General features: G+C 42.8%; 1 long non-coding RNA gene across 1 annotated transcript; it reads right to left on the minus strand.

Moving 5' to 3' along the window:
• Positions 1-3,542: 3,542 nt before the first annotated feature.
• LOC137357215 (uncharacterized) lies at positions 3,543-25,117 on the minus strand. The gene is made up of 3 exons (XR_010971154.1): positions 25,030-25,117; positions 4,615-4,676; positions 3,543-3,649 (listed from the first exon to the last, which is right to left on the minus strand). It is a non-coding gene; the product is annotated as an uncharacterized lncRNA (long non-coding RNA).
• Positions 25,118-27,585: the final 2,468 nt, after the last annotated feature.

Below are 27,585 nucleotides of genomic sequence, written 5' to 3' on the forward strand. Positions count from 1 at the left end.
GTTGACAGGAAAAAAAGATTTTGCATTTGCACATTTAAATCCTTTTTCCCCCTCCCAGTTTTTTCTCTCATCTTCTGAAGGTACTGTCAATTTGTGCAGTACTGCTCTATGGGCACCAACCAAACATCCTCTCCACCACCCTATTGGATACCTTGTGAGCTCAGACAATGAGTTTCAGTCGTCAATTCTACCATGAGTGAATTGCCACCAAACCCTATCCAATTCTCACAGAACATCCACAAATTATGCCTTCTATTGACTCTCACAAATAACACTTGTGCCATATAGCCATCATCAAGGATTTTACAGTGTAAGCATGTGAGATGGCTCTTCAATGTTCATGTGATGTGTTGGAAGTGCTGCCTTTTTCTATCTTTGTGCATTCCTAAATATTCCTAATGGTCCTGGGGAACACATGACTGTTGTTCAGTCTATTGGGATTGATTGAGAGGAACTCAAGTTCACCAAAGCTTAAATGACAGCTTCTCCTAAACCCATGATCTCTGCGACCTAGAAGGACAAGAACAGTAGGTGCATGGGAACACCACCACCTTCAAATTCCCCTCCCAGTCACATGCCATTCTGGTCGAAACATATATCGCTCTTCCTTCGTCATTGGGCCAAAATCCAGAAGCTCCCTGCCTAACAGCCCTGTTGAAGTGCCTTCAACACATGGACTGTAGCGATTCAAGAACAAGTCCCACCACCCCTTTCTTAAGGGCACCTAAAGGTGAGCAATAAATGCCAGCGTTGCCAGTGATGCCCACATCCTGGAAAGAAATTTTAAAAAATAAACTCATGGTCCAACAAATATGATTGGTCATCATACTTATCGATCAGATGACATACTTAAAGAGACCAAATGAGAAGAAAATCTGGACAGCAACCCAAAGAACCAACAAAACCAACATCACGAGAGCTCCAATACCAGCCCAGGCCTCTGCCTGCCTCTCTGGAAACTGCTGGCTTGCCCTTGACCCTGCTCAACTCTCTGGCAACCCTTTTGCCAGCTTTACAAGCCAGTAACTGAAGAAAGTGCACAAGGATGATACCAGAATTGAGAGGATATGCCGATCAGCACAGGCTAAACAGATGCTCTTTTCTTCGGAAAAAAGAAGGATGAGGGGGTGACCGGATAGAGATTTTTAAGACTCTGAATGGGTTTGATAGGGTTGTCTGAGAGAAGATGTTTCCACTTGCAGGAGAAATTAGAACTCGGGGCCAATAATTATCAGGGAGTCAAGAATAAATCCGATGGGGAATTCAGGAGGAACCTCTTGACCAAGAGAGTGGTGAGAATGTGGAACTCATAACCACAGGGAGTGGTTGAGGCAAATAACATAGATGCATTTGAGGGGAAATTAGACAAGTACATGAGGGAGAAAGGAATTGAAGAATATATTGATAAGAGAGATGAAAAGGTATGGGAGGAGGCTCATGTGGAGCATAAACACCGACATGGACGAGAAGGGCTGAATGGCACATTTATGTGCTGTAGACTCTACAATTTCGGTGACACATCAAGGATTCAAAGGCCACCATAAATCACAGGAGTGAAGACCAGGTGTTTTATTAAACAATGATTGAAACCTTGAGATGGGTTTCTTCAAATGTATATTTAGAGGGTTATTCAGGTGAGACCCAGAACTGCAGTAGCCTCTTAACATTTGCTTTTCCCAATCAACATGGATAATATAGAGATAAAGCCGATCCAAACAGAGGGCAGTCACTTTCTTGGATGCCACAATATTGGACGAAGAAAATTATTTATATTCTGTTTGGCAAGATGTAACGAGTGGTGCGCCACAGGGATCTGTGCTGGGGCCTCAACTTTTTACAATTTATATAAATGACTTGGATGAAGGGACCGAAGGTACGGTTGCTAAATTTGCTGATAACACAAAGATAGGTAGGAAAGTAAGTTGTGAAGAGGACAGAAGGAGGTGACAAAGCGATATAGTTAGGTTAAGTGACTGGGCAAAGATCTGGCAAATGGAGTATAATGTGGGGACATGTGAAATTGTCCATTTTGGCAGGAAGAATAAACAAGAAGCATATTATCTAAATGGTGAGAGATTGCAGAGCTGTGAGATGCAGAGGGATCTGGGTGTCCTCGTGCATGAATTGCAAAAGGTTAGTATGCAGGTACAGCAAGTAATGAGGAAAGCTAATAGAATGCTATTGTTTAGTGCGAAGGGAATTGAATACAAAAGTAGGGAGGTTATTCTTCAATATAAAGGGTTTTGGTGAGACCACATCTTGAGTACTGTGTACAGTATTGGTCTCCTTATTTAAGGAAGGATGTAAAAGTATTAGAAGCAGTTCAGAGAAGGTTTACCAGACGAATACCTGGAATGGGCAGGTTGTCTTATGAGGAAAGGTTGGACAGGCTAGGCTTGTATCTGCTGGAGTTTAGAAAAGTGAGAGGTGACTTGATTGAAACTTAAGATCCTGAGGGGTCTTGACAGGGTGAAATGTGGAAAGGATGTTTCCTCTTGAGGGAGATTCTCGAATTAGGGGTCACTGTTTAAAAATAAGGGGTCGCCCACAGAGATGAGGAGAAATTTTTTCTGAGGGTCGTGCGTCTTTGGAATTCTCTTCCTAAAAGGCAGTGGAAGCAGAGTCTTTGAATAATTTTAGGGCAGAGGTAGATAGATTCTTGAAAAGCAAGGGGGGTAAAAGGTTATTGGGGGTAGGCAGGAATGGAGAGTTGAGGTTACAATCAGATCAGCTAATGGTGGAGCAGGCTCGAAGGGCCGAGTGGCCTACTCCTGCTCCAAATTCATATATTCGTATGTATTCCAGATTCCCCACATCAGACATTTTTTCCATATAGCATTAGTGACATCTGGGTTCAGATGGTAGTTTTTTGCCCCGAGTCAGTAGGTTGTGGGCTGAAGCCTCAGTCCAGGGCTGAAGTGCTTAATTAGCACTAACGTTGCAAAGCAGCTCTGAGTGAGTGCTGCACTGTCTTCTGGCCTGACCTGAGAATAAGATGTGAAGACTGTGGTTCAGGTTGACATTAAATCTCCCGTTCAACTTCTCAAAGAATGGCAGGTGGCACTCCTGCTATTCTGGCCAGTCATTGCCCAGAAGTAACATTATCTAGTCGTTATCTCCTCATGGCTGTTTGTGGGATCTTGCTGTGCATTTGCCTATCTAACGGTCACAGTCACTTATTACACTTGAGGGTCTTCCAGACATTTCTGAAAGTTGGAACAAGCTGAGATCAATATGTAAGTCAGTCTTTCTTTCCATCACCAGGTTGGGTTTTATTTGTGGGCAGGAAATAAATCACAAGAGCAGCAGGCAGGAAAAAAAGAGGGCTTCAGTGGCGGGACTGTGGCACTTAATTTCACCTCTCATCTTATATGGTCTTACATTTGGCTTCAATCGCCAGCACAGCCAAATCGTTCAATTTAATTATTATTAACTAAAGTAAACTGACCTTGTTGGAAAAAAGATATGAAAATGGAAGCCGACTCATTATTTAAGTCTCTTTTATCTTTTGATCATATAATTTAATATTGAAAATTAATCCATTATGAATTGAACTCGTAGCCTCAGGGTAAGCAATACCCATCTGACCCTGTTCTGTGTAATTGATTCCAGAATGATAGATTGCAGCTCCAGTCTGGGCTGTGAGCATCTGTATGAGTGAACACGGAAAAAAATAGCATTTAAAAGTTTACCAAATGAGAATTAGGGCTCATATTAAAGCTGGTTTTGGCCAGAAATACAGTGAAACCCTCTTAAGAAGATTTGTGAGTAATCCCTTTCCTCCTCCCCCGAGATTAGCCTCGGAGATAGTCTTAACTTAGTTCCAAGTTTGATAAAATCATTTCCCTCTTTTGATAAACTTTTTGAAAGGCAAAATTGAATTGACCTTGGAAGACTTTGATGCTTTGCAGCACTAAAGGCGCTCGATTTATTCCATAAAGACCAACGTATAATTTTTTGGGAGGGCTTGTCCATTGTACGAGTTGCTTCATTTCCCTGCCACATGTCAGTCCACGGGACTGGACAAATAGGTTTTACGAATTTTACGTGAAATAAAAACAGATGCTGGAAAAGAGGCTTGCTGCAGTGCAGTAGTTGGTAGCCAGAAACTGAATGGGAAGTCTTCTCTGAATTACATTTTGTTTAAAAAAAAAAGCAGGTTAACATCACTTTGAAAGTAAGTTTATTTAACTTCATAAATGCTCAAAAGAAAACATTGTTTTTTTGTGGGGGAGGCAGGCATAGGCAGAATGAAAAAAAACTGAGAATACAGTGACATTTAAAGGCGCTTTTATGCTAAAAAAAAAATTTCAGCAGATGTCAACGGAGCTCATATAAATCCTTTAGCATGGGTCTTACAGGCTGCTGCTGGATTCATTAGTTCTGCTTCTTCACTGTGCCAGATAGGGAATGACACTGGGGGGAAAGGTGAATAGGGGAACGGTGTCAGAGGGATGCCAGTTTGATGCTGCTCGCCCAAAACCACCACTGCAGTACTTCTAAGTACTTCATTGGCTGTACGGTACTTTCGAACTTTCTGAAGCTGTGAAAGGTGCTACATAAAGATAAGTCTTTCTTTATTTGAAGGCAACGAGATTGACTCTGTTAACTCACCATTAAAGAGTCCTTCTTTTCTCTGTGAAATTGACTGCTTTTCTTTGCCAAGAACTGTTTTTCTGCAAAAGAAAAAGTTTGAGATAGAATTCCTGATTATTTTTGCTGTAACAAAAACCAACTGCAGTGCATTAGCTCAACCTAGCACGCTACAGCATGGTATGAGGGGGGATAGGCCCATGAGCATGTCTACCACTTGCTACGTTTACCACAACATTGGTCATAAAATGACGCAGTTACCCAGGCAGCCATTGGGCAACCAATCTGAGACTGGCATGAGCAGAGACCAGCAAGTAGGGACAAAGAGAATGGAGTCAATGCTTTACTCAAATTTTGTAATGGTTGAACTAAATATTAAGGGTCCAATTAGCAGTTGTACTCTGCTCCAGGTCACACCTCCTTTAGATAAAAAAAAGAAAAGTCTAACAAAAGCATGTAATGTTCCTCAGCAACCTCGGGTTCCCCTGATCTCTGTGATAATACTGTGAAGTTGCTCATAAGCTTTCCTCTGTTTAACATTTCTCGTGAGATCTAAGAAAACATATTTCCAATTTCTCTGGAAGTATCCACAGTTAGACACTTTGACAAACGTATCCATAGTGTCACACCACATCAATCAGAGGAATTTCCACAGCCTCAGTAAACACTGATTAATGCAGTGTTTCAAGGGGATTCATAGCATTACGTTTGCAGATGAGAAATAAATGCCAGTAGCCAACCATGCTTTTCTTTTGCAACCTTTTGAGAATTGCAGCAGAGTGAAATAAGTAGACATGAACTAACAGGCAAACAGTGCAGTGTTACAACAGAGGAAATTGTTGGAGAGGTTTGGAGAACCTCAAGCTCCCAGAAGCCAAGGGATAACAGTAAAACCTGGTACTGAGCCACTCAAAGATTTTGTCTTGTAAAGAATGCACATGAAACCATAATTTTCATTGGAAAACATAGTCTTCGGTTTTTTTTATTATGTCTATTTGTTTTCTTTGTCTCACCTTTCTACAAAAAAAGAGGAGAATCATTGGAAATTCAAACAGGAAAGCAGTCAAGCATTTAATGATTACCAGCCAAGGGATAGAGATCGTACGTTAATTCTTCAAAGAGAAATCTGGTATTTTGGGTTACATTTTGCTGCAGTAATAACTTTTCTGAACATAGTGGGCTGAATTTTACCAGCCCCTCGACGCCGTGGGTCGTGGCGCAGGGAGAGGCCCGCCTCGAACTCCGTCGTTGACAAGGACCCACCGCATATTACCGGTGGCGGGCCCTTCATCTAAATATTTAAATTCAAAATAATGATATGTAAATGTACTTACCTGTCGGCAGCAGCCGTCCCACGCCAATTTTAAGGTCACCGTTCGTGCTTCGCGCGCCTTCGGAACCCCATAGAGTTCTGAGGCGAGAACCTGGTGCGGAGGGGGGAGGAATAAAATTTTCAGGGTGAGAGGGATGGGGGAGCGTAAAAGACAATTTTAATTGGCTGTGAGAATGGTGGGGAGGGGTTAGAGGCCCAACGTCAGAAGGTTGCAGGGGAATGTTCGGGGAGGGAATGAAGTCAGTTTTGTCAATCAGGGCCAATTAAATGACCATGGGGGGGTTGGGAAAGGGCTTCCATATCTTTATTACGTGTTCATAAAAAATCCTTAATACTGTACCTTTAAAATTTAAAATAAATTCTAAGGGCTTAAAGATCTTGAAAAAAGACACCGACGCCTGCGCAGTGGTGCCGGATGCCGTTGCCGGGGACATGGCAGCTACCCCTCCATTTAAATGAGCCCCCCCACGCATAATATCGCGGGGGCTCCTCGGCGCCACTTCCATGTCGGGAGGCCACCAAGTTCAAAGCGCTAGTAAAATTCAGGCCAGTATTGTTGATCAATACACTGACAACACAATAAGCAACCGATTCATGGCTCGCCTGATTCTGAGCCATGTACAAACACTGCAAACAAAAATATCTGCAACTGTCATCTCGTTTTCCTATCAAGTGCTCGTTGAGTGCAATAATGTTGGTGTAAAATGGAAATCAAGGTGATATCGCCAAATTGATGTGGCATCTCGTACATTATACTGCAGTTCAAGTCCATTCCATACTGTATTCACAGGTTTTGATGACAGAATGACTATCGTACTGGATGAGCTACCTGCAGGTCATGAGTTCAAATCCCACCACGGCAAGTCATGGACGCAAATTCAATAAATCTGATAATTTGTGGGCTGGCATGAAAGCTGTTGCATCATTACAAAAGACCAAGCAGTTCATAGAAGTCCTTCACAGAGGCACCTGTCACCCCTACCTGATTTGGCCGAGATGTGACTCCATCCCACATTACTTGGTTGACTCTCACTGCCCTCAGAGCAACTAGGGATGGCCCTGAAATATAACTTTATCTCCCAAATCCTGTGGATTTAGAAATGCTGCTGAGGGGCATGGAGAGGCCTATGATATTTTCTTGACTTAGATAGTCTGTAATGGTCTTTTCCGTTCATGTGGGGCCATGAGTTCCCCTATATTGTCTCCTATTATGTCGCTCTGCTTTTCTTTAATTGACTTGGAAACCAGACCAAACCATTTTGAGGCATCACCAGTCACGAAGAAAACTGCATGTTTTTCAGATACAAGACAAGAGTTAAGGAAAGCAGACATCCAGCATAAGAGCAATTGTGCATTTCAAAAACCAAGATAAATTCACCACTGAGTCTTCAAATTAGACTGAGAACACTAGCTTAAGGAGGCTGAACACATTCATATAAAACCTCTTCATTTTAACAGAGGCATTAACGTGCTTCCTTAAAAGCAATGGCTGAAACAATATCATAGGAATGTGTTCACATTGTATATGCACAGGGTACATTCAATGGAGTTTAAATTTGTTCATAAGAATACAAATGTTTCAATGCATCATAATTATTTTATATTAATTGGTTAAAAATGGCATATTTAACTTCAAATTTATGTTCCTGCTCTTGAATATCCCAGATAAACAAAAACCTCTTTGACAATTGAACTGATATCAAGAGTCGATCTTTCTTTCAATAATAATCATTACCCTTTGACTTTATTCGACCACATTAAGTCTCTTGCCAAGCTTTCACAGGACGACCAAATACATAACTCAGTTCAGTAATGGGAGACAAATTGCTCTGGTTACAATGTGTACGGACATGGCAAATGTCACAAAAAGCACATCTACCACTTCACTGGAGATACAGACCAGAAGAGAGCTTTCACAGAAGCAGTCACGACGTTGTTGCACACAGCGATCAGAGAATTCATCCCCCACTGAGCTTTGTAGAAATTCGAAGAAATATTGCAATAATTGAATGTCTGAAATAAAAACAGGATTTGCTGGAAATGTACCTGTCAGTCTGTGTCTGAAAGAGCAAAGGTAGAGTAACTTTTTGGATGTAATAGGATTTACAAATGTTAATCATCCTTTTTCTTTCCGATCAATTTGAAGTGCATTCTCACTGAGTACTTAACTGGAAATTATTTTGTGATGTGCAACAAACGGGAAGCAAAATTGCACGGCCAACACATTTCAAATTGCTGCATAAGGATGATCCCTATAGCAGCTATGAACTCCAGAAGAACCAGTCCTGTCATAACATTTGTTTAAACCAAGGTGATATGAGAATGTGAAAAATAGTTCCATGACCCATAATTGACTGGGCTAGCAAAACAATTTGCTTCTGAAACGCAATAGGTGGAGCAGCTTTTACCATGTGCAGCAATGTGGAAAGTATTTCATTTGAACCAAATTAGATTACGCCATGACCTCGGAGGATATGCAATATCTGAGCAAGCAGCAGTTCCCCAATGTTTTTCAACAATCACTTGAAGGGAAACTACATTCTTGGAAAAAAAGTGACCTGCAAATTTTAGGAGATTGATGTCACATTGTGTAATATTAGTAGGAAATAAATTAATGCATTTGTCTGAACTTCTTGTGTCTGGAACATAAAGAGCAAAAAAATTTGAAACAGGATGTGTGATCTAAATATCATAGAGCACGCATTCAATCTTTTCTGAAGTGTTTATAGACTTCTAACAAGAAGTAACAAAAAAGTAAATGCCCCTTCCCTGCAGTCATATACCCGGAGTGCTGAGGATAGAAAATGGACATACAATTCAGGAGAGCTGGGAGTTGTTCTATGTTGCTGCAAGACTCAGAAATATCCCACACCATTGGGCACTGCATCACTAACTAGAAGTGTTTGTGAAGGTGCACTCCAGGTTGCTTCACAGTGGGAGAACTAACAGGAGACAGAAGCGAATAGAAGCAAGGCTTGTTAACCCCCTTTGGGTATGTCTGCTGGGGAGCACTTTTCATGGACTCAGTACATCACAAAGTGCCACACAGGCAATGACTTAATTTTGAATAATGGTCACTGTTGTAATGTAGGCACATCCTGTGCCAGTTTGTGCACAGTCTAGTTCCACAAACAGCATTGAGATAAATGACCAGATAATCTGTTGCAGGCATTTCGGTGAAGGATAGATTTTGACCATGACAGCAGGAATGTGTCTGATGCTGATCATATCGTCCATTCTTTCCCAAAATATTTTTACCCCCCAAAAAAAGGAACATTTTAGCATTTAGGAATCACTTGGAAGAAATCTGCACCCGTTATGCTGTGCAAAGATCAGTATACAAAGCCTCAATGCGTTCAGTAATTCAGAGTCATAAATGTCCCAAGGCACTTTGCAGAATAGAAATACCAAGACAGAAGTCAGTTTGATGTGAAAAAAAATCTATCGTAAATTTCGAGAACACATTTTGTGTGAGATTTTGTTATAAATCTTAGTCAGCCAAATTGTAGCTTGCTTTCCTCAATTCAAAACATGCTCAAGGCAGGTGTTTACTACACACATGCACACGTGTACGTGCATATATTCAAATACATTAACTGTTGCATGGTAGGTATCACAAAGTATTCCAAATTATTTACAGTACAGAAACAGGCCATTCGGCTCAACAAATCCATGTCAGTATTTGTGCTCCACATGACCCTCCTTCCACCCTTCTTCATCTAACACCATCAACATATTCTATTCTTTTCTCCCTCATGTATTTAAGGCAAAGTTAGATAAGCACATCTAGTAGTGGTGAGTTCTATATTTTAACCACTCTCTGTATAATGAAGTTTGTCCTGAATCTCTATTAAATTTATTTTGAACTATCATATTTATGACCCCTCGTTCTGATCTTGCCCCGGAAGTGGAAACATTTTCCCGATGTCTACCCCATCAAATTCTTTCATAATCTTTCACACCTCTATCAGGTCACCCATCAGCCTTCTCTTTTCTAGATCATGTATTGTATGGCTCTTATGGAATAAAGGAACTGTTCCAACCATGGATGAAATAAGCTATCATTGAAAGAAAACTTTTGAAAAATCTTGGACGTACCAACCATCTAAATGAGATCTGATGAAAGGTCACAGATCTGAAACGTTAACTTTGCTTCTCTCTCCACACATGCTGCTAGACCTGCTGAGTATTTCCAGCACTTTTTGTTTTTATTTATTCTAAATGAGCAAACTTGGTTCACAGTTCGACTGCATCTTTTCATCAAGCACTGCTATATCACTTTAATTGTGTCATTTCTGGTGGAGATCCCACTAACTAATTCCTCTTTGAGATGTTGATTATCATAGTATTTCTAACATTTTCTGTGTTTATTCCAGATTTCCAGTACATATCTCTTTACTTAGTTATTACTCATTCCCAAGTGATATCCTAGCTAACAATAGACTCACTTTTACCTCTGCCCAAAGTACATAGTGATGCCAATCAGTTTGGAGATGTGGTTTGAAGGAGAACTATAACTTTAAGACAAGCACTGCTATGTCTTGGCCATGCCAGTTCAAGGTTCAGTTTAAGGGTCAAGGACAAAGTGAGTGAATCATGTTACATCATGCATGAAAGAGCTCCTACCCTTGAACTGCCGATAACCCATGTACAACCATATGTCCCCTGTTAAAAAGCTGGCTCAAGGGGCTCCTACTTCTTTTAGCTGGCCTGCATGGCTGTAGGGTAGATTATAGTTGTGAGCTAACATTTCTGGGAAAATCGTCTTTGTACAAAGGGGCTGACAATGACTGAGCAGCAAAGAAGCTCTGCAGGCGTTCCACAACTATTGCAATGTTGCTATTGCCATCATGAAGGAGGGACAATCAACAAGATGAGATGCCTTGGGTAGAAATAAATGGTGCACCTGGGGGAGTGGAGGTCCCAGGTCTGTCAGAACTGGTTTGTTAATTTTCTGAGTGATGGCTGCAAAGACTAAATGTGATGTTTATGATAGATTCCCAGATAAATAGTTCGGTGTCTTTTCAATTAAAATGTTTCTAAACACAGGGTGGTCATCGGATCATAATTCAAGATTAGGCTGATTTCAAAAATTCAAGTCAGTATTTTTTAATGTCAAATTAGAAAGACAATGTGTATCATCTTAATACACTTTCGGACGTTTATGCAGAGTCAACTTGTATTGTCTTTTAATACAGAAAATGAAGGTGTGATCGAGTTGAGGTGTTTGAGCTGAATCAAGGGTTTGTTAGGGTAGATAAGAGATTAATGTGTAAAATTAAAGCGCATGGGATTGGGGTTAGTGCATTGCGATAGATCGAAAATTGGTTGGAGGACAGGAAACCAAGAGTAGGGATAAATGGGTCTTTTTCTGAATGGCAGGCAGTGACTAGTGAGGTACTGCAGGGATCGGTGCTAGGACCCTAGCTAGGGCGGCGCAGTGGTTAGCACCGCAGCCTCACAGCTCCAGCGACCCGGGTTCAATTCTGGGTACTGCCTGTGTGGAGTTTGCAAGTTCTCCCAGCATGGGTTTCCTCCGGGTGCTCCGGTTTCCTCCCACAGCCAAAACACTTGCAGGTTGATCGGTAAATTGGCCATTATAAATTGCCCCTAGTATAGGGAGGTGGTAGGGGAATATAGGGAAAAGTGAGGATGTGGTAGGAATATGGGATTAGTGTAGGATTAGTATAAACTGGGTGGTTAATGGTCGGCACAGACTCGGTGGGCCAAAGGGCCTGTTTCAGTGCTGTATCTCTAAATCAAAAAATAAATCAAAATCAATATACATTAATGATTTAGATGAGGGAACTAAATGTAATATTTCCAAATTTGTAGACGACACAAAACTGGGTGGGAGGGTGAGTTGTGAGAGACTTCAGGGTGATTTGGACAAGTTGAGTGAGTGGACTAATGCATGGCAGATGCAGTATAATGTGGATAAATGTGAGGTTATCCACTTTGGTAGCAAAAACAGGAAGGCAGATTATCATCTGAACGGCTATAAACTGAGAGGGGAGGATATGCAACAAGACCTGGGTGTTCTCATACGCAAGTCGCTGAAGGTAAGCATGCAGGTACAACAGGCGGTAAAAAAGGCAAATGGTATGTTGGCCTTCATAGCGAGAGGATTCGAGTACAGAAGCAGGAATGTCTTGCTGCAATTATCCAGGCCCTTGGTGAGGCTACACCTGGAATATTGTGTGCAGTTTTGGTCTCCTTATCGGAAGACGGATGTTCTTGCTATAGAGAGAGTGCAGCGAAGGTTTACCAGACTGATTCCTGGATGGTGGGACTGACGTATGAGGAGAGATTGATTGGGTTAGGATTGTAGAGGCTGGAGTTCAGAAGAGTGAGGGGGGATCTCATAGAAACCTATAAAATTCTAACAGGACTTGACAGGGTAGATGCAGGGAGGATGTTCCCGATGGTGGGGGAGTCCAGAATCAGGGGTCATAGTCTAAGGTTACGGGGTAAACCTTTCAGGATTGAGATGAGGAGAAATTTCTTCACCCAGAGAGTGGTGAGCCTGTGGAATTCGCTACCACAGAAAGCAGTTGAGGCCAAAACATTGAATGGTTTCAAAAAGGAGTTAGATGTAGCTCTTGGGTCTAAAGGGATCAAAGGGTATGGGGCAAAAGCAGGAACAGGCTAATGAGTTGGATGATCAACCATGATCATAATGAATGGCGGAGCAGACTCGAAGGGCCAAATGGCCTACTCCTGCTCCTATTTTCTATGTTTCTATTGAGAGCAACTATTTCCTCCGATGAGGGGGCGTAAACTTTAAATTAGAGCTTCTCAAGGGTGATGTCAACAAGCACATGTTTGTACAAAGGGTGGTGAAAATCTGGAATTTCCTTCCCCAAAAACCTGGTGAGGATAGGGGTCAACTGAAAATTTCAAAACTCAGATTGATAAGATATTTGTCCAGAAAAGGTACTCAAGGTGATGGAACCAAGGGGGGGCGGAAATGGAGTTTAGACACAGATTAACCGTGATCTAATGGAATGGCGGAACAGGCTCGAGGGGCTGAATGGCCTCCTTTTGGTCCTATGTTTCTATTTATAATTCAAAGCTGAAGTAACAATAAATATGTAATAAGTACAGTCTGTCATGTATTCTCGCACAAACAAAAAAAGGCACTCTAAATAAATTTTACCTGAATAAAATTTTAGAAATTCATCCTCTTGCTTTTCTTCAAATAGAATCTATGTTGTTGCTTTTCAAAACTATCAAAGGCTGGGAGAGAAGTATTGTAATAATTTGACTTTACATTCTCAGACTGCACATTCTGGCTTGAGCAAATAGCGTAACTGCTCTGGGTCAAATTATCTAGTTCAAGTCAGGCTTTGGAAAATGAATGAAGCCTTCAAGAAAAAACCGTAATGAAGGTTTGGAATCACAGAATAATAAATTAGTACAGCACAGAAGGCGCCCGGTCTTGTGAAGAGTAATCCCGTCAGTCTCACTTCCTTGCAATTTTTTTCCCATTCAAATATTTATCCAATTCCCTTTTGCAGGCTACTATTGAATGTGTATCCAACATCCAATCAGGCAGTGCATTCCAAATCCTAACCCCTCATTGCGTAGTAAAGTTTTTTCTCATGTCGCCTCTGGTTCTTTTGCCAATCAACTTAAATCCGTGTCTTCTGGCTCGCGACCCTTCAGCTATTGGAAACAGTTTCTCTTTATTTCATCTGTCTCAACCCTGTCATCTCCATCAAAAAATGGCTATGTTAAATGTTTCCTCTTAACACCTTTGATGCTTTTGTCAATCACCTTAAATCCGTGTCCTCTGGTTCTCAATCCTTCAGTCATTGGAAACAGTTTCACAAGAACACAAGAAATGGGAGCAGAAGTAGACCATATGGCCCATTGAACCTGCTCCGCCATTCAATACGATCATGGCTGATCTTGGGCTTCAATTCCACTTTCCTGCCCGCTCCCCATATCCCTTGATTCCCTGCGAGACCAAAAATCTGTCTATCCCAGCCTTAAATGTATTCAACAATGGAGCATCCACAACCCTCTGGGGTAGAGAATTCCAAAGATTCACAACCCTTTGAGTGGAGTAATGTCTTCTCATCTTAGTCCTGAATGATCTGCCCCTTATCCTGAGACTGTGCCCCTGCATTCTAGATTCCCCGATCAGCAGAAACAATCTCTCAGCTTCTATCCGATTAAGCCATTTCAGAATCTTGTATGTCTCAATTAGATTGCCTCTCATTCTTCTCAGCTTCAGAGAATATCGGCCCAATTTACTCAGCCTCTCATCATAGGACAACCTAAAGGCCGGCTACCCGACCTGAACCCGACGGGACCGAACGACATGTGTCGGGTTCGGGTCGGGTCACATTTTCGGGTCCACCATTCGGGCTTGAGTTGGGTCGGACTAGTTCGGACATGCTATATCACAACCTCAGGTAAATGGCTCCACTGTTCATGTAATCTTTGGACTAGAAAGGTGGTTTTGTTACAGTTAGTTTTAGCTTGTGCAGATCAGCAACAAAGTGAAAAACTGAAGGGAGGTTAACTGATGGTCGGGCACGGAAAAAAATGGAAGGACTTGGGCCAGGTCAGGCTTGGGGTCGGATGTGGTTCTGTTGGGCTCAGGTCGAGCCGACCTTCAGGACAACCCCCTCATCCCAGGGACCAATTTAGCAAATCTTCGTTGCACTGCCTTCAGTGCCAGTATATCCTTTCTGAAATGTGGAGACCAAAACTGCTCACAGTATTCCAAGTGCGGTCTCACCAAAGCCCTGTACAATTTTAGTCAGACTTCTTTATTCCTGTACTCCAATCTCCTTGCAATAAAGGCCAACATGCCATTTGCCTTCCGCACAGCCGGCTGCACCTGCATGTTGCCTTTATTTACGCGATCCAAACTCCTAATGGTTTTGAACACCTCTATCAAATCTCCTCTTACCTATCTCTGCTTATATGAAAAACTCTAGGCTCTCCAGTCTATTCACATAATTCTAGTCCTTCATCCCAGGAACAGTTCTAGCAAATCCCTTCTGTACCCTCTCCAAAGCCTTCACATCCATCCTGATGTGATGCCCAGAAATGGACACAGCATGCCAGCTTGGGCTGAACTCGTGTTTCATACCGGGTTAGCATAACTTCCTGGCTTTTGAACTCTGTCTCTATTTATAAAGCCCAGGATTCCACCTTGTTTTAGACATGAAACATTTCTGTGACTAAGAAAAAATTGAAAATGATTCTTTTGTTTGAAACGCATTTGATATGATTTCATTAATTCATTTACAAAATTGCTTATATAGGCCATTTCAATGTTAACCCTGACAGAGAAAGTGACAAAAAGTTGTGACAACAGTTCGAGGTTTGTGGACAGGAAGTATGTTCATAAGCAAAATTATTAATAATTATAGATTATATTTACTGATCCTGCACTCCCAGTTTGATTTGATTTAGAGATACAGCACTGAAACGGGCCCTTCGGCCCACCGAGTCTGTGCCAACCAACAACCACCCACTTATACGAACCCTACAGTAATCCCATATTCCCTACCACCACGAGGGGCAATTTACAATGGCCAATTTACCTACCACTTGCAAGTCTTTGGCTGTGGGAGGAAACCAGAGCACCTGGCGAAAACCCACGCAGTCACAGGGAGAACTTGCAAACTTAACACAGGCAGTACCCAGAATTGAACCCAGGTCCCTGGAGCTGTGAGGCTGCAGTGCTAACCACTGTGCCACTGTGGGAGATATGAATGAGGAACATGGGTCAGGATGTTACAATGGCTTTCAGCATCGCTCTGCTGGGCATGAGTAAAAGTACGGTTGGTTCTTCTCAGTTGATTGTCACCCAGTATCCTCTGGTAGAAAGGACATGCGTTGGGCAAGAATAGGATTGGGCTCGAAGGTCAGCTCAATGGTGAATGAATTACTGACAGTAACAGTCTACATTCACACCTGAAGAATGGGAACTTGAGTCAGATCCTGGAGGATCATTCGTTCCCATGAAAGCATACACAAGCAAAAGTCAGAAGATTTGAATGGGACGGGGGAAATAGATGATGTTGTTCTCTCAATGTATGAGGTTGATGTTATAAAAGTGACCAACACAATATCCCACTACCAGAGGGATGCACAAATAAAACTGTCCCATACTTTAAGTTGTTCTGTCCAATATTTTTGCCTGTCCCAGGGCATTGCAAGGTTGGGATTGGGTCAATGGTGTTTATGATTACACCATGTCTGGATGGCTTAAGCTTGATGGACCTAATATTCATATTGTTGTTCTTCTTCAACGTACCACACATGACATCATTGCCAAAGTAGAATAACATTCTTGACATAATTGGCTCAGCCCCCACAAAGCTAACAGTTCAAAAAAAGGCCTGACGACAACCGACATCAGAGATTTACAAACATTTTTGCTGAGTAGATTCAAGCCCCATGCACACCCTCCTCTTTGTAAGCAACAACACTTTGCACAGAACCAGAGCATTTTATTTTCTCGGCTGACATAACATATTGCTTCACACAGAAAGCAACCTAAATCGCACGGCGCCAGTTTGATACTAGTGAATAAACTTAACATCGAAGAACACTGTATGACTCACCCCTATCTGTGATTCGGATAAGCCTGTTTGCTCGCACACAAGTTGTGGAATCTCAGTATGATTTTGGAGAGTTTCAACTGCAAATTGGTCTCCACATTCCCGCAGCTTGTTCACTTGGTTTATGTCAGCAAGCGAAGAAAAACCCGCCTGCCACAGATGCGTTGAGGCAGCGTAAACAGTAACCGATTGTGCAGCAGGAGTGGTACAACCTACATTTCTTAAATTCAGGACTCTGCTGATATCAGCACAAAATTATTTCCTCTGGTTCTACAACAATGACCATACTTTACAGCCAAGACCCCTTCCCGCTCCCCACTTCATGAGAACCTGATTGTGTCTATTTGGGGAACAGCTGACCTACATTATGCAGGTACACAAGAAGTGGTGGTGTGCACAGACTTGTTATAACTTAAGACATGTCCAAAAATCTATCACAACAAAAACAAGAAATGCTGGAATCACTCAGCAGGTCTGGCAGCATCTATACCAAAAATCTATCTCCTGTCTCAGTCGGGGAAAAAGGCGAAAGGGCTATATGAGAGCTGATAGCTTGAGATTTATTTTCTGGAAGGTTTTAGGGGCCTGTCTTCCTGACAACATTTAGATCTTTCACACTTTATTTGGTATATTTTCCAGATTTTGAAGTTTATTCTATTTCTGTCTTTCAAACCAAAAATAACATCTTCAAAGAGTTAAAAATATTTCCAACGTGAAAATGAAGTACTTGTCCAGACTTCAGCACAATTTGACATTTCTGATCCATTTTTTGCAGTTCAACTGCAGATACACTAATCCGGCAGATGGTTATGGCAGTATAGGCTTTACAGTTCTGAATCAGAAAAAGCCAAGCTCAAATTCGACCATGGTAAGCTTTGAAGTAGAATTCAATAAACCTGGAAATTGAGGGGCCAGCACCAGAAAGAAAATCATGAAATCTGTGGGATTAAGAATTCACCTGGTTCATTAACCTGTTTAAAAAAATCCAACTAGTTTATTCGCATGTTACAAAAGTCCAATTGGCTCATTCCTTCAGCTGAAGGAATTTGCCACTAAGTTTTTGGTTTGGCCTCCATGTGATTTTTGTGTATGGTTAACCCTTAAAACCCTCAGGACATTAAGGAATAAACTGTAAATGCAAACATGCTCGTGTTGCCCATATCCTGCTAACAAATTCGGAAAACAATTTTTGTCCTATCAATTCTTAATTTGTTCCCAACTAATTTTTGTTATGTTATTTTCAGTCTTGGTTCTTGGCTTCTGTTTTATTTCTCCTGATCCATTGATTATGATTCCATTTAAGGACATCGGAAATAGAAGCAGGACTAAGCCATTTGGCTCCTCAAATCTGCTCCACCATTCAATACAATCATGACTGATCTTCTGACTCAACCCACCTTCCCGCACTATCCCCATGTCCATTTATACCTCTATCAATAATTTTACCAATAATAAATACTTGCATATCCATTTTTTTAAAAACTAATTTCGGATTCACTCTGGCCAACAGCAGCCATGTGGTCCCCGAACCCCACTCACTCGGAGATCCGTAACAACCACATGAATAATGCCATGGCACTGGGTAACTACATTCCAGCAGTTGGCATACAAGGCAGGGAGTGCAGCAGGTTTAATTATTGCAATGGGTAGAACACTGAGCCGTAAGTGAATGTCACTCACTTAAGATGGTGGAATTTGAATTCATTTAATACAAAAAATCTGGAATTAAAAAGCTAGTCTAGTGGTGACCATGAAACCAGTGTCGATTGTTGCAAAAACCCATCTGGTTCACACATGTCCTTCAGGGAAGGAAATCTGCCGTCTTTACCTGGTCTGGCCTAAATGCGACTCCAGACCCACAGCAATGTGGTTGACTCTTAACTGCCCTCCGAAATGGCCGAGCAAGCCACTCAGTTGTATCAAACTACTACAAAGTCTAAGAAAAGGAATAAAACTGGACGGAACACCTGGCATCGACTTAGACCCTGTCGACCCTGCAAAGTCCTCCTTACTAACATCTGGGGGCTTGTGCCAAAGTTGGGAGAGCTGTCCCACAGACTAGTCAAGCAATAGCCTGACATAGTCATCCTCACGGAATCATACCTCACAGTCAATGTCCCAGACACTGTCACTACCGTCCCTGGGTATGTTCTGTCCCACCGGCAGGACGTATCCAGCAGAGGTGGCAGCACAGTGGTATACAGTCAGGAGGGAGTTGTCCTGGGAGTCCTCAACATTGACTGTGGCCCCCGTGACGTCTCGTGACGTCAGGCCAAACTTCAGCAAGGAAACCTCCTGCTAATTACCACTTACCATCCCCCTCGGCTGATGAATCAGTGCTTCTCCATGTTGAACAGCAAGGGCACAAAATGTGCTCTGGGTGGGGGACTTCAATGACCATCACCAACAGTGGCTCGGTAGCACCACTACTGACCGCGCTGGCCGTGTCCTTAAGGACATAGCTGCGAGACTGGGTCTGCGCAGGTGGTGAGGGAACCAACGAGAGGGAAAAAATCTACTTGACCTCGTCCTCACCAATCCACCTGTCACAGATGCATCTGTCCATGACAGTATTGGTAGGAGTGACCACCACACAGTCCTTATGAAGACAAAGTGCTGTCTTCACAATGAGGGTACCCCCCATCGTGTTGTGTGGCACTACCACCTTGCTAAATGGGATAGATTTCAAACAGATCTAGCAATGCAAAACTGGGCATCCATGAGGCGCTGTGGGCCATCAGCAGAAGCAGAATTGCACTCAACCACAATCTGTAACCTCATGGGCCAGCATATCCTCCACTCTACTATTTCCATCAAGCCGGGGGACCAACCCTGGTTCAATGAAGAGTGCAGGAGGCCATGCCAGGAGCAGCACCAGGCATACCTAAAAATGAGGTGTCAACCTGGTGAAGCTACAACACAGGACTACTTGCATGCCAAACAGTGGAAGCAGCATGTAATAGACAGAGCTCAGTGATCCTACAACCAACGGATCAGATCTAAGCTCTGCAGTCCTGCCACATCCAGTTGTGAATGGTGGTGGTCACCTCGGGCAGAAGATGCATGGGAACACCACCATCTGCAATTTCCTCTACAAGCCACACACCATCCTGACTTGGAACTATATTACCGTTCCTTCACTGTCACTGGTCAAAATCTTGGAACTCTATTCCTAACAGCACTGTGAGCCGACCAACATCCCAATGACTGCAGCGGTTCAAGAAGGCTGCTCACCACAACCTTCTTAAAGGCAATTAGGGATGGGCAATAAATGCTGGCCTAGCCAGTGACACCCACATCTCCTGAATGAAAAAATAAAAAAAAACTCCCAGCAAATTGCCCAAGACAATCAACGGCAGGGGTACGTTGGATGAGGGATGTTGGGTGCATCTGGGGGAAGTTCTCGCATGGTAAGGAAGGCCAAGGAGAAGATCAGGGATTCTAGAAATGGATCAGAACCCAAAGGCAAGGCTGCTGAGAAATGAAACCTTGCGAGATACAAGTTGCTAGTTGGGGTATACAGCAAGGTAGGTATGAAACCAGATGGGTGCTGGTTGTTTTTCTTAGCTGTTTGCATTTGAGTAAATCACGTGGTTATGAACCAATCAAAAATGTGTGACAGATTTTGTTTTATGCTGAAGACACATTTAAAGTGCAACGCTCTAAACGCAAGATGATATAGACCAATAAGATTTTTAAAATTAAACTTCCACCACAAACAAATTGTTAGATTAGTGTTTGCCTTCAAACATTTTTTGCTTTCAAGCACAGTTTGTTTCAAGATGTGCAAATTTTCACTCTGAGCTTTAGCACATATTTCTCCAGTCTCAGCTAATCTCCTGCACTAAGCATCAGCAACTTAAGATCCATGTTTAACTGCCTGCCGATTCAAAGGACAAGAAAATATCTTTGTTGCCCTTTGCTTTGAAAAACAGCCAAACCCTCTTTCATGTGATTACAGGCAATCTGATGTGTTCAGTATTCACACAGTGGAGGGAATAGAAAAGAGCCTTTATGACTCTTGTTTCTCATCCCAGTTAATCTCAGACCAGACGAAGGTCACCTTGGCAGCCTCGGTCCTTCAACTGCAGTTTGTGACTGAGTTAGCAAAGCCTGATTAGCTCAGGAAAAGTGGAGCACTCTCACTCCGGTGGCTTCTTCAACTGTGCTGACAAGACTCCTTGTATATTGAGTTTCACTCAGAATGTTTTGAAGATGTTGATCCTTTGCTCTCCTTTGCTTTTTCTCTGTCTTTATTTTCATTCTAGCAAGTTGAACAAAAAATTTGACACGTCAAAATATGTTGTTCCCTCTCGAACAATTCCCATGTTTTTTCCGTCCATCCTGACATAACTCCACTGTAGAGCCCGATGTTCTTGGCGACGATGAACCCCTGCAGGAAAGCTCTATACCATCCACCCACCTTTTCTTTCCAAGACCAAATTTTGTTTTGATACAGTAATAAAAGTCTTTATGAATTGTCCTTTACTTCAATGAAGCAGACAATGGTTGGCAATTGGCACTCACACAGAATAGGGTAGCACAGTGGTTATGTTACTGGACTTGTAATTCAGAGGCCTGGACTAATGATCTAGAGTCATGAATTCAAATCCCACCATGAAAGTTCAGGAAGTTGAATTCAGTTTGCTAAATAAATCTGGAATAAAAAGCTTGCATCTGTCATGGTGACCATGAAATCCATCCGGTTCACTACATCCTTCGGAAAAGAAATCTGCCATCCTTACGCCGTCTGGCCTGTATATGACTCCATCTCCAGCCATGTGGTTGACAATTAACTAGATGTGAAATGGCATGGCAAGCCACTCAGTTGTATTCAAGAAGGTGGCTCACCACCACCTTCTCAAGGACAATTCAGGATGGATCATAACTGTTGGCCTTGCCAGTGACACCCAGATTCCATGAATGAATAGAGAAAATCAAAAGTCGGTAATATGCACCAACACTTCGTAATATGTGCCGACACTGGGCAATGCGTGTGCTGCCATTCAGCACGCACTGACAATCTGCTTATAATCATTTTAAATTGATGTCCAGATCGGGTAGATTTCAAATATTTGGCTTCCTGTCTTGGGATCTGCTGATCACCTCAGCAGCAGGATAATATGTGGTGCACTGCAGTGCATGCTTGACACTCTGGTCCTTATCAGACAGTGCATCCTCTCACTCAGTGTGAGCAATGCCATAGGAGATCCACTTGTATTGAGAAACACCAATAGCTGGAATTGTGGTAAGGCTGCGATCCATGTTCGAAGATCAGCAAAGCAAACAAGCACTTGCATTTATTTAGTACCTTTTTAATGTGGTGAAAGGAGTTCAGATGGCATTTAGAGTGGAGTTACACTGCACTGCCGATCTACAGAATCAATGTAGCGGCAGCGTTGACACAGCCTGGATGTGTGGGACTCTGGGAGCTTTGCTCACACCTTCAGAACGCCACTCTCATTAATTTTAGATGTACTGAGAGTGCCTTTGCCCTCAAAACATTCCATAAGTTCTATCTAAATTTGTAAATTTCTCAAGAAATCCAACAGGCCCTGTGAACTTTCTGAAACTCAGCCTGACACTGCAGTGGAGTTAGTCTGTGTGGCACCAAGGCAAAGCGATGGCAGAGAGCATTCTCCAGAAAGATACACGCACAGAACTTTGCTCCAGAATTAAATTAGGACCAGTCTCCTGAGACGATCACAAAATACATGTTTCTTTACTGAACTCAATCGAACCCTTGAATTAAAGTTCTGCCTGTAACTAAATCCCATATATTTATTATCTTGAGGGAAACGTGCTGACTGATGGAGCATCTTTATTTGGGTCATAGTTTTTACTTGGATCTAATGTCACCTAATATATGGTAAACACTTGCTGCGGATTGTGGGTCCCTGTTCATTCCAGGACACGTAGTGCTCACATTTCAGCTTACAAGCCGAAAGGTTACCTTTCTTTGTTTGCTGCGCAGCCTAGGCATTGTTTCAGGAGGTGCAGACTTGCCAAACATCTGCACCCCTCTCTCGACCTCGTTGGCTGGTGTCCAGAGGAAAGATAAAAGTCAAAATGTCTGGGGCCTATTCGATTGTAGGAGTTACCAGAAGGTGCTAACTTGAGGGAAACACCAACCAGATTTTGTTGGATTTACTCCCTTCGCCATTAGCTCTTGATGCTAATGTTGAAGGCACCAACCGGCAGGGCCCAAGATTGGCACAAAAGTAGGGATGATCTTGTTCTCTAGGTGTGCGAAGGGAGCAGCTACAGGTCGCTGCTTCCCACCTCCAGGTTCCCACCTCCATGCGCCAAACCCCTCAGGTGGTCAGTCTGAGATGACTGTAGGTCACTTAGGAGTAAATTCAGCACAGGCAAGTGATTTTTTCTGGCCAGGAATTGGCTGAAGCAGAAAAACCAGTATAACCAGTGGCCAGTCACAGGCTCCGCTGGCATCATCTTCTCCATGCTCCTGATCTTACCCTTCCCAACAGAGATGGAAGGAGTCCACTTGCATACTAAGTCAGATGGCAAGCTCTACAATCTATCAAGGCTGAAATCAAAGACAAAAACACATCGCGTACTGGTCAGAGAACTCCTTTACGCTGGTGATGCTGCGCGAGTAGCTCACATGGAAACTCAGCGACAAAGACTCAAGGCCTGTCTCTCCTATGCCTGTAGGTTGTTCTCCTTGACAATAAGCATCAAGAAAACCATGGTTAAGGGACAAGGTGTTTCATCTCTGCCCCTGATCGCACTAAATAACACTTTCGCAAATTCTGCTATCTTGGGTCCACGGTGACAAATAATCTGTCCCTTTGATGCAGAACTCGATACACGCATAGGGCAAGCAGATACCACCTTTGGCCGACTTGCAAAACACGCATGGATTAACACCAAGCTGACCCTTAGAACCAAGCTGAGGGTTTATAAGGCCTGTGTTCTCAGCACCTTGCTGGATGGCTGTGAAACTTGGGCGACTTACAGCTACCAGGAAAAAAGCTCAATAATTTCCATCTTTGCTGTCTGCGGCGCATTATGGGTGTATCCTGGCAAGACAAAATCACAAGTGTGGCAGTCCTCTCAAAGGCAGAGCTCCCAAATGTATTGGTATGAATCAGAGGCAGCTTCGGTGGATTGGACCAATCAGCAGGGTGAAAGATGGTCGCATACCCAAGGACCTCCTGCCTGGTGAGGTAGCCGGGGCCAGACAACCAGTGGGGCGCCCAAAGCTCTGCTTTAAGGATGATTGTATGCGTGACATGAAGGCCCTAAATGTTGAACATCAGACTTGGGAGTCACCGGCTGGCGAAAGAGGGAAATAGCAACATGTCCTGTGGACTGGTGTGCACGACCATGATGACCAGTTGCTACAGCAGCTTGGCAACAGACGCCAACATCAAAAACAACAACTCACAGCCTCACTTGGCAGCTTCACGTGCAGCAGTTGTGGCACAGCCTACCTCTCCAGGATTGGCCTTCACAGTCATCAGCAGAGGTGCACCAAGAGAAGACACCCCACTTAAATAGATTATTTGCTGCATGTCCATCACCTTTCACAGATGGAAGGATGCCAATCAACCAACAAACCATGGTAAACAAATTAGACAGCCTCACACTGCTTTCATGACATGACCACTTTACTGTTTTAAGAACGTAATAGGAGCAAGAGTCAGCCATCTGGCCCTCACGAGCCTTCTCGCTATTCAATAAGATCATGGCTGAACTTCTCTATCAACTCCACTTTCACACCTTATCACCACATTTCGTCATTCCCTTAGCATTCAAAAATCTATCGATCTCAGTATTGAACATACTCATTGAGTGAGCGTCCACAGGCCTCTGGGGTACAGAATTCCAAAGATTCATCACAGAATCATACAGTGCAGAAGAGGCCCCTCGGCCCATCAAGTCTGCACCGATGCATTAAAACACCTGACCTGTCTACCTCATCCCATTTGCCAGCACTTGGCCCAAAGCCTTGAATGTTATGACGTGCCAAGTGCTCATCCAGGTACTTTTTAAAGGATGTGAGAGTTCATGTCAGAGTGAAGAAATTCCTTCTCATCTCTGTGCTAAATGGCTGACCTCTTATCCTGACACTGTGTCCCCTAGTTCTAAACTCTCAACTAGGAAAAATATCCTCCTTGCATCTACCCTGTCTAACCCTCCAAGAATTTTATGTTTCCATGGGATCACCTCTCATATTTCTAAACTGCAAGAAATATAGGCCCATTCCACTCAATCTCTCCTCATAAGACAGCCCTCTCATCCCAGGAATCAATCTAATGAACCTTCGTTGCACCCTCTCTAAGGCAAGAATTTCCTTCCTTTAGTAAGGAGACCAAAATTGTACACAGTACTCCCTGTATGGTCTCACCCAACTCCTATAAACTTGCTGCAAGACTTCCTTACTCTTACACTCCATCAACATTGCAATAAAGGCTAACATACCATTTGTCTTCCAGATTGCTTGTTGTACTAGCAAGTTTGAACTGGTGCTAGCCTTCTTTACCTTACCTGTTATATAGTCTTGTCATGAAATGACCAACCAACCCCAAATACACAACAAAGTTCACTTTTACATGGGCAGCAGCAGCCTTTCCAATCTTTCTCCCAAAAGGAAAGTCCAAAGTTATTTAACTGTGAAGTAGTAAACCAATAGCCTGACCCGGTCACAGGACAGATCTGTTTTTTCTATAGACTTTCATTCTGCAGTTTCACCTAATCTGCTCTGAGCAGGAGGCTGGGTTGGAATCCTGATTGTTGCATCAGTCGTTTATTGACAGAACCTCATCAGAAACTCAAACAACGATTGCTAGTATTGGCTTATGTGTCTTCAGGTTTCCTAGTAGCTGCACAATCAGGTTTGTTACATTTAACTTGTGCAGCAGCTTCGAGTCTAAAGGTTCACAGATTATTCAGCCTGCAGTTTCATGCTGGCAAAATAAGAGCTGTCTGGAGTACCATGTTCCACTCATTATTTTATCAATTGTTGAATAAAATTGTGGGTTTTCCATTTTCACAGGAAAATGTACAGAATTGTAAAATATGAACCTCAAAACATTGGCAAAAAAATCCGAGAATCCCATGTATCTCAGTAGTCTTGGTTTAAGGTGTTTCTGGATTGCAGGAGTACAACCGACTGCAGAAACATTGGTCTTCCTTTATTGCCGACATACCAAAAACACTCCAAGAATCAACAGTAGCACAGGGCTACACAGAAGAAAAGGGAAATTTATTAAACTTAAACTTAAACTCTGATACGGTTCACACTTAGATATACGACGAGACCACGCTGGCATGCACACGCGATACACACATGCAAATTGGGACAGAAAAGAGAAGAAACATAAAATGGAGCAGTTTGAGGCAATTGCAGAAGAGCTTCTTGTTTACTGTGCTGTGTTTCCAGCTCGCCGTAGAGTCCTTGATTGTAGACAGCTCTTACTTTTCGTTGGGGCCCAGTATTCTTCTTAAACCTTGTTTACTGCAGGAGACTTTTCTCTCTTAGTGTTCATATGTCTTCAATGGTTTCCGATGCTGGTGTGAGCGAGAGGAGAGCAGACAGGAGAGAGATGTTCTCAAACTGGAAGCCAGGAGCTTTCTGATTTCAAACACTGTTTTCTCCAATTTAAAACTCTCAGTTCAAATCTCTAACATCATGTGACTAAAACTGGTCTGACCATTTCTTCTGTGCATTGGGGAAGCAATGACTGGGTCCCCATTGTTCCAACACTGTCTGTTAGTATGCAAATGTCTTTCCAGTCTGGGGCTTGCAATCTTAAGTTTTAATGTTGAAGTGGGGAAATAATAAGTGCCTTAGTATTGGCAGGTGGGGGTCTTGCCTGACACTAATGTTAGCCTTTCTAAGTAGAGGGCTCGAATACAAAGAGGAAGAAGTTTTGCTTACAGCTATACGAAGTCCCCGTTCGACCACATCTGGAGTACCGTGTACAGTTCTGTCACCACATCTTAGAAAGGACGCACTGGCCTTGTAAAGAGTGCAGCATAAATTCACTAGATCGTTGCCAGGGCTCTGAGGGTTAGATTATGAGGAGCGTCGACAGCTTGTATTCTGGGCTTTTATTCCCTGGAATCTAGAAGATTGAGGGGTGATTTGGTTGAGGGTTTTTGGATTTTGAAAGGAGTCGATAGGGTGGAAAGAGAGGATAGGAACACTTCCTCATGCAAAGGGTGGTCGAAATGTGGAATTCTCTCCCACAAAAAGTAGTAAATGTTTAATTACTCCTGCCTCCCATCCAATCATACACCTTCCTTTTGTTCTGTCCTCCCCCTTTCCTTGTCTCTGTATTTGCTTCAAATGTGTAACATTTTCCAGTTCTGAAGAAGGTATTGCTGACCTGAAAAGTTAACTTTTTCTCTCTCCCCAGATACTGCCAGACTATATAAGCAGTAGATGATAGCTCAATTCATAATTTTAAATCTGAGACTGATAGATTTTTTTACTCATCAATAGAAGGATGTGGATCCAAATCAGGTGGATGGAGTTCAGACACAGGTTTGTCATGACCTCAATGAATAGCAGAACAGACTTGAGGGGCTGAATGGCCTCCTCCTGTCCCAATGTTCCAAACCAGCTCTCCAGATTCCATAGGGGGATCCTGCAACATCCGACTACAAGAATCTGAAAGTTGAGTTTGATGCACTAAGGTCCCTGAATAGGAGAACAAACAGCTGGGCATTTTAGAAGCATCTTCATTCAGCCATCCTGGAACAGTGTCCCTGAACCTTTTCAATCAGAAGGTCATGCCTGAAATGATAAACCATATCTCAAAAAGGCGGAAAAGCTCTGAAATCGGTTTCTGAAAAGTCCTCTTCCAGTGAGTTTGTTCCGAGTTGCAAGGCTTTGTGGTGCCCTGTGTGGTAAAGATGCAGTGGTTGTGGGGGACAGAGCGTGTGGGGGGGGTGGGGTTGTTGGACGGGGGAGGTGCTTGCGGGGAAATGACACCAACCCAGAGTTGGAAGAACATAAAAAGAGTATCATTGGAGAATTTCAGGATTTCAAGTGAGGGGGGGGGGTGAAAGCGAGGGTACACAGCAAAAGATTTTCCC

This window comes from Heterodontus francisci, chromosome 47, assembly GCF_036365525.1.
Source record: "Heterodontus francisci isolate sHetFra1 chromosome 47, sHetFra1.hap1, whole genome shotgun sequence".
Taxonomy (NCBI): Eukaryota; Metazoa; Chordata; class Chondrichthyes; order Heterodontiformes; family Heterodontidae; genus Heterodontus; species Heterodontus francisci.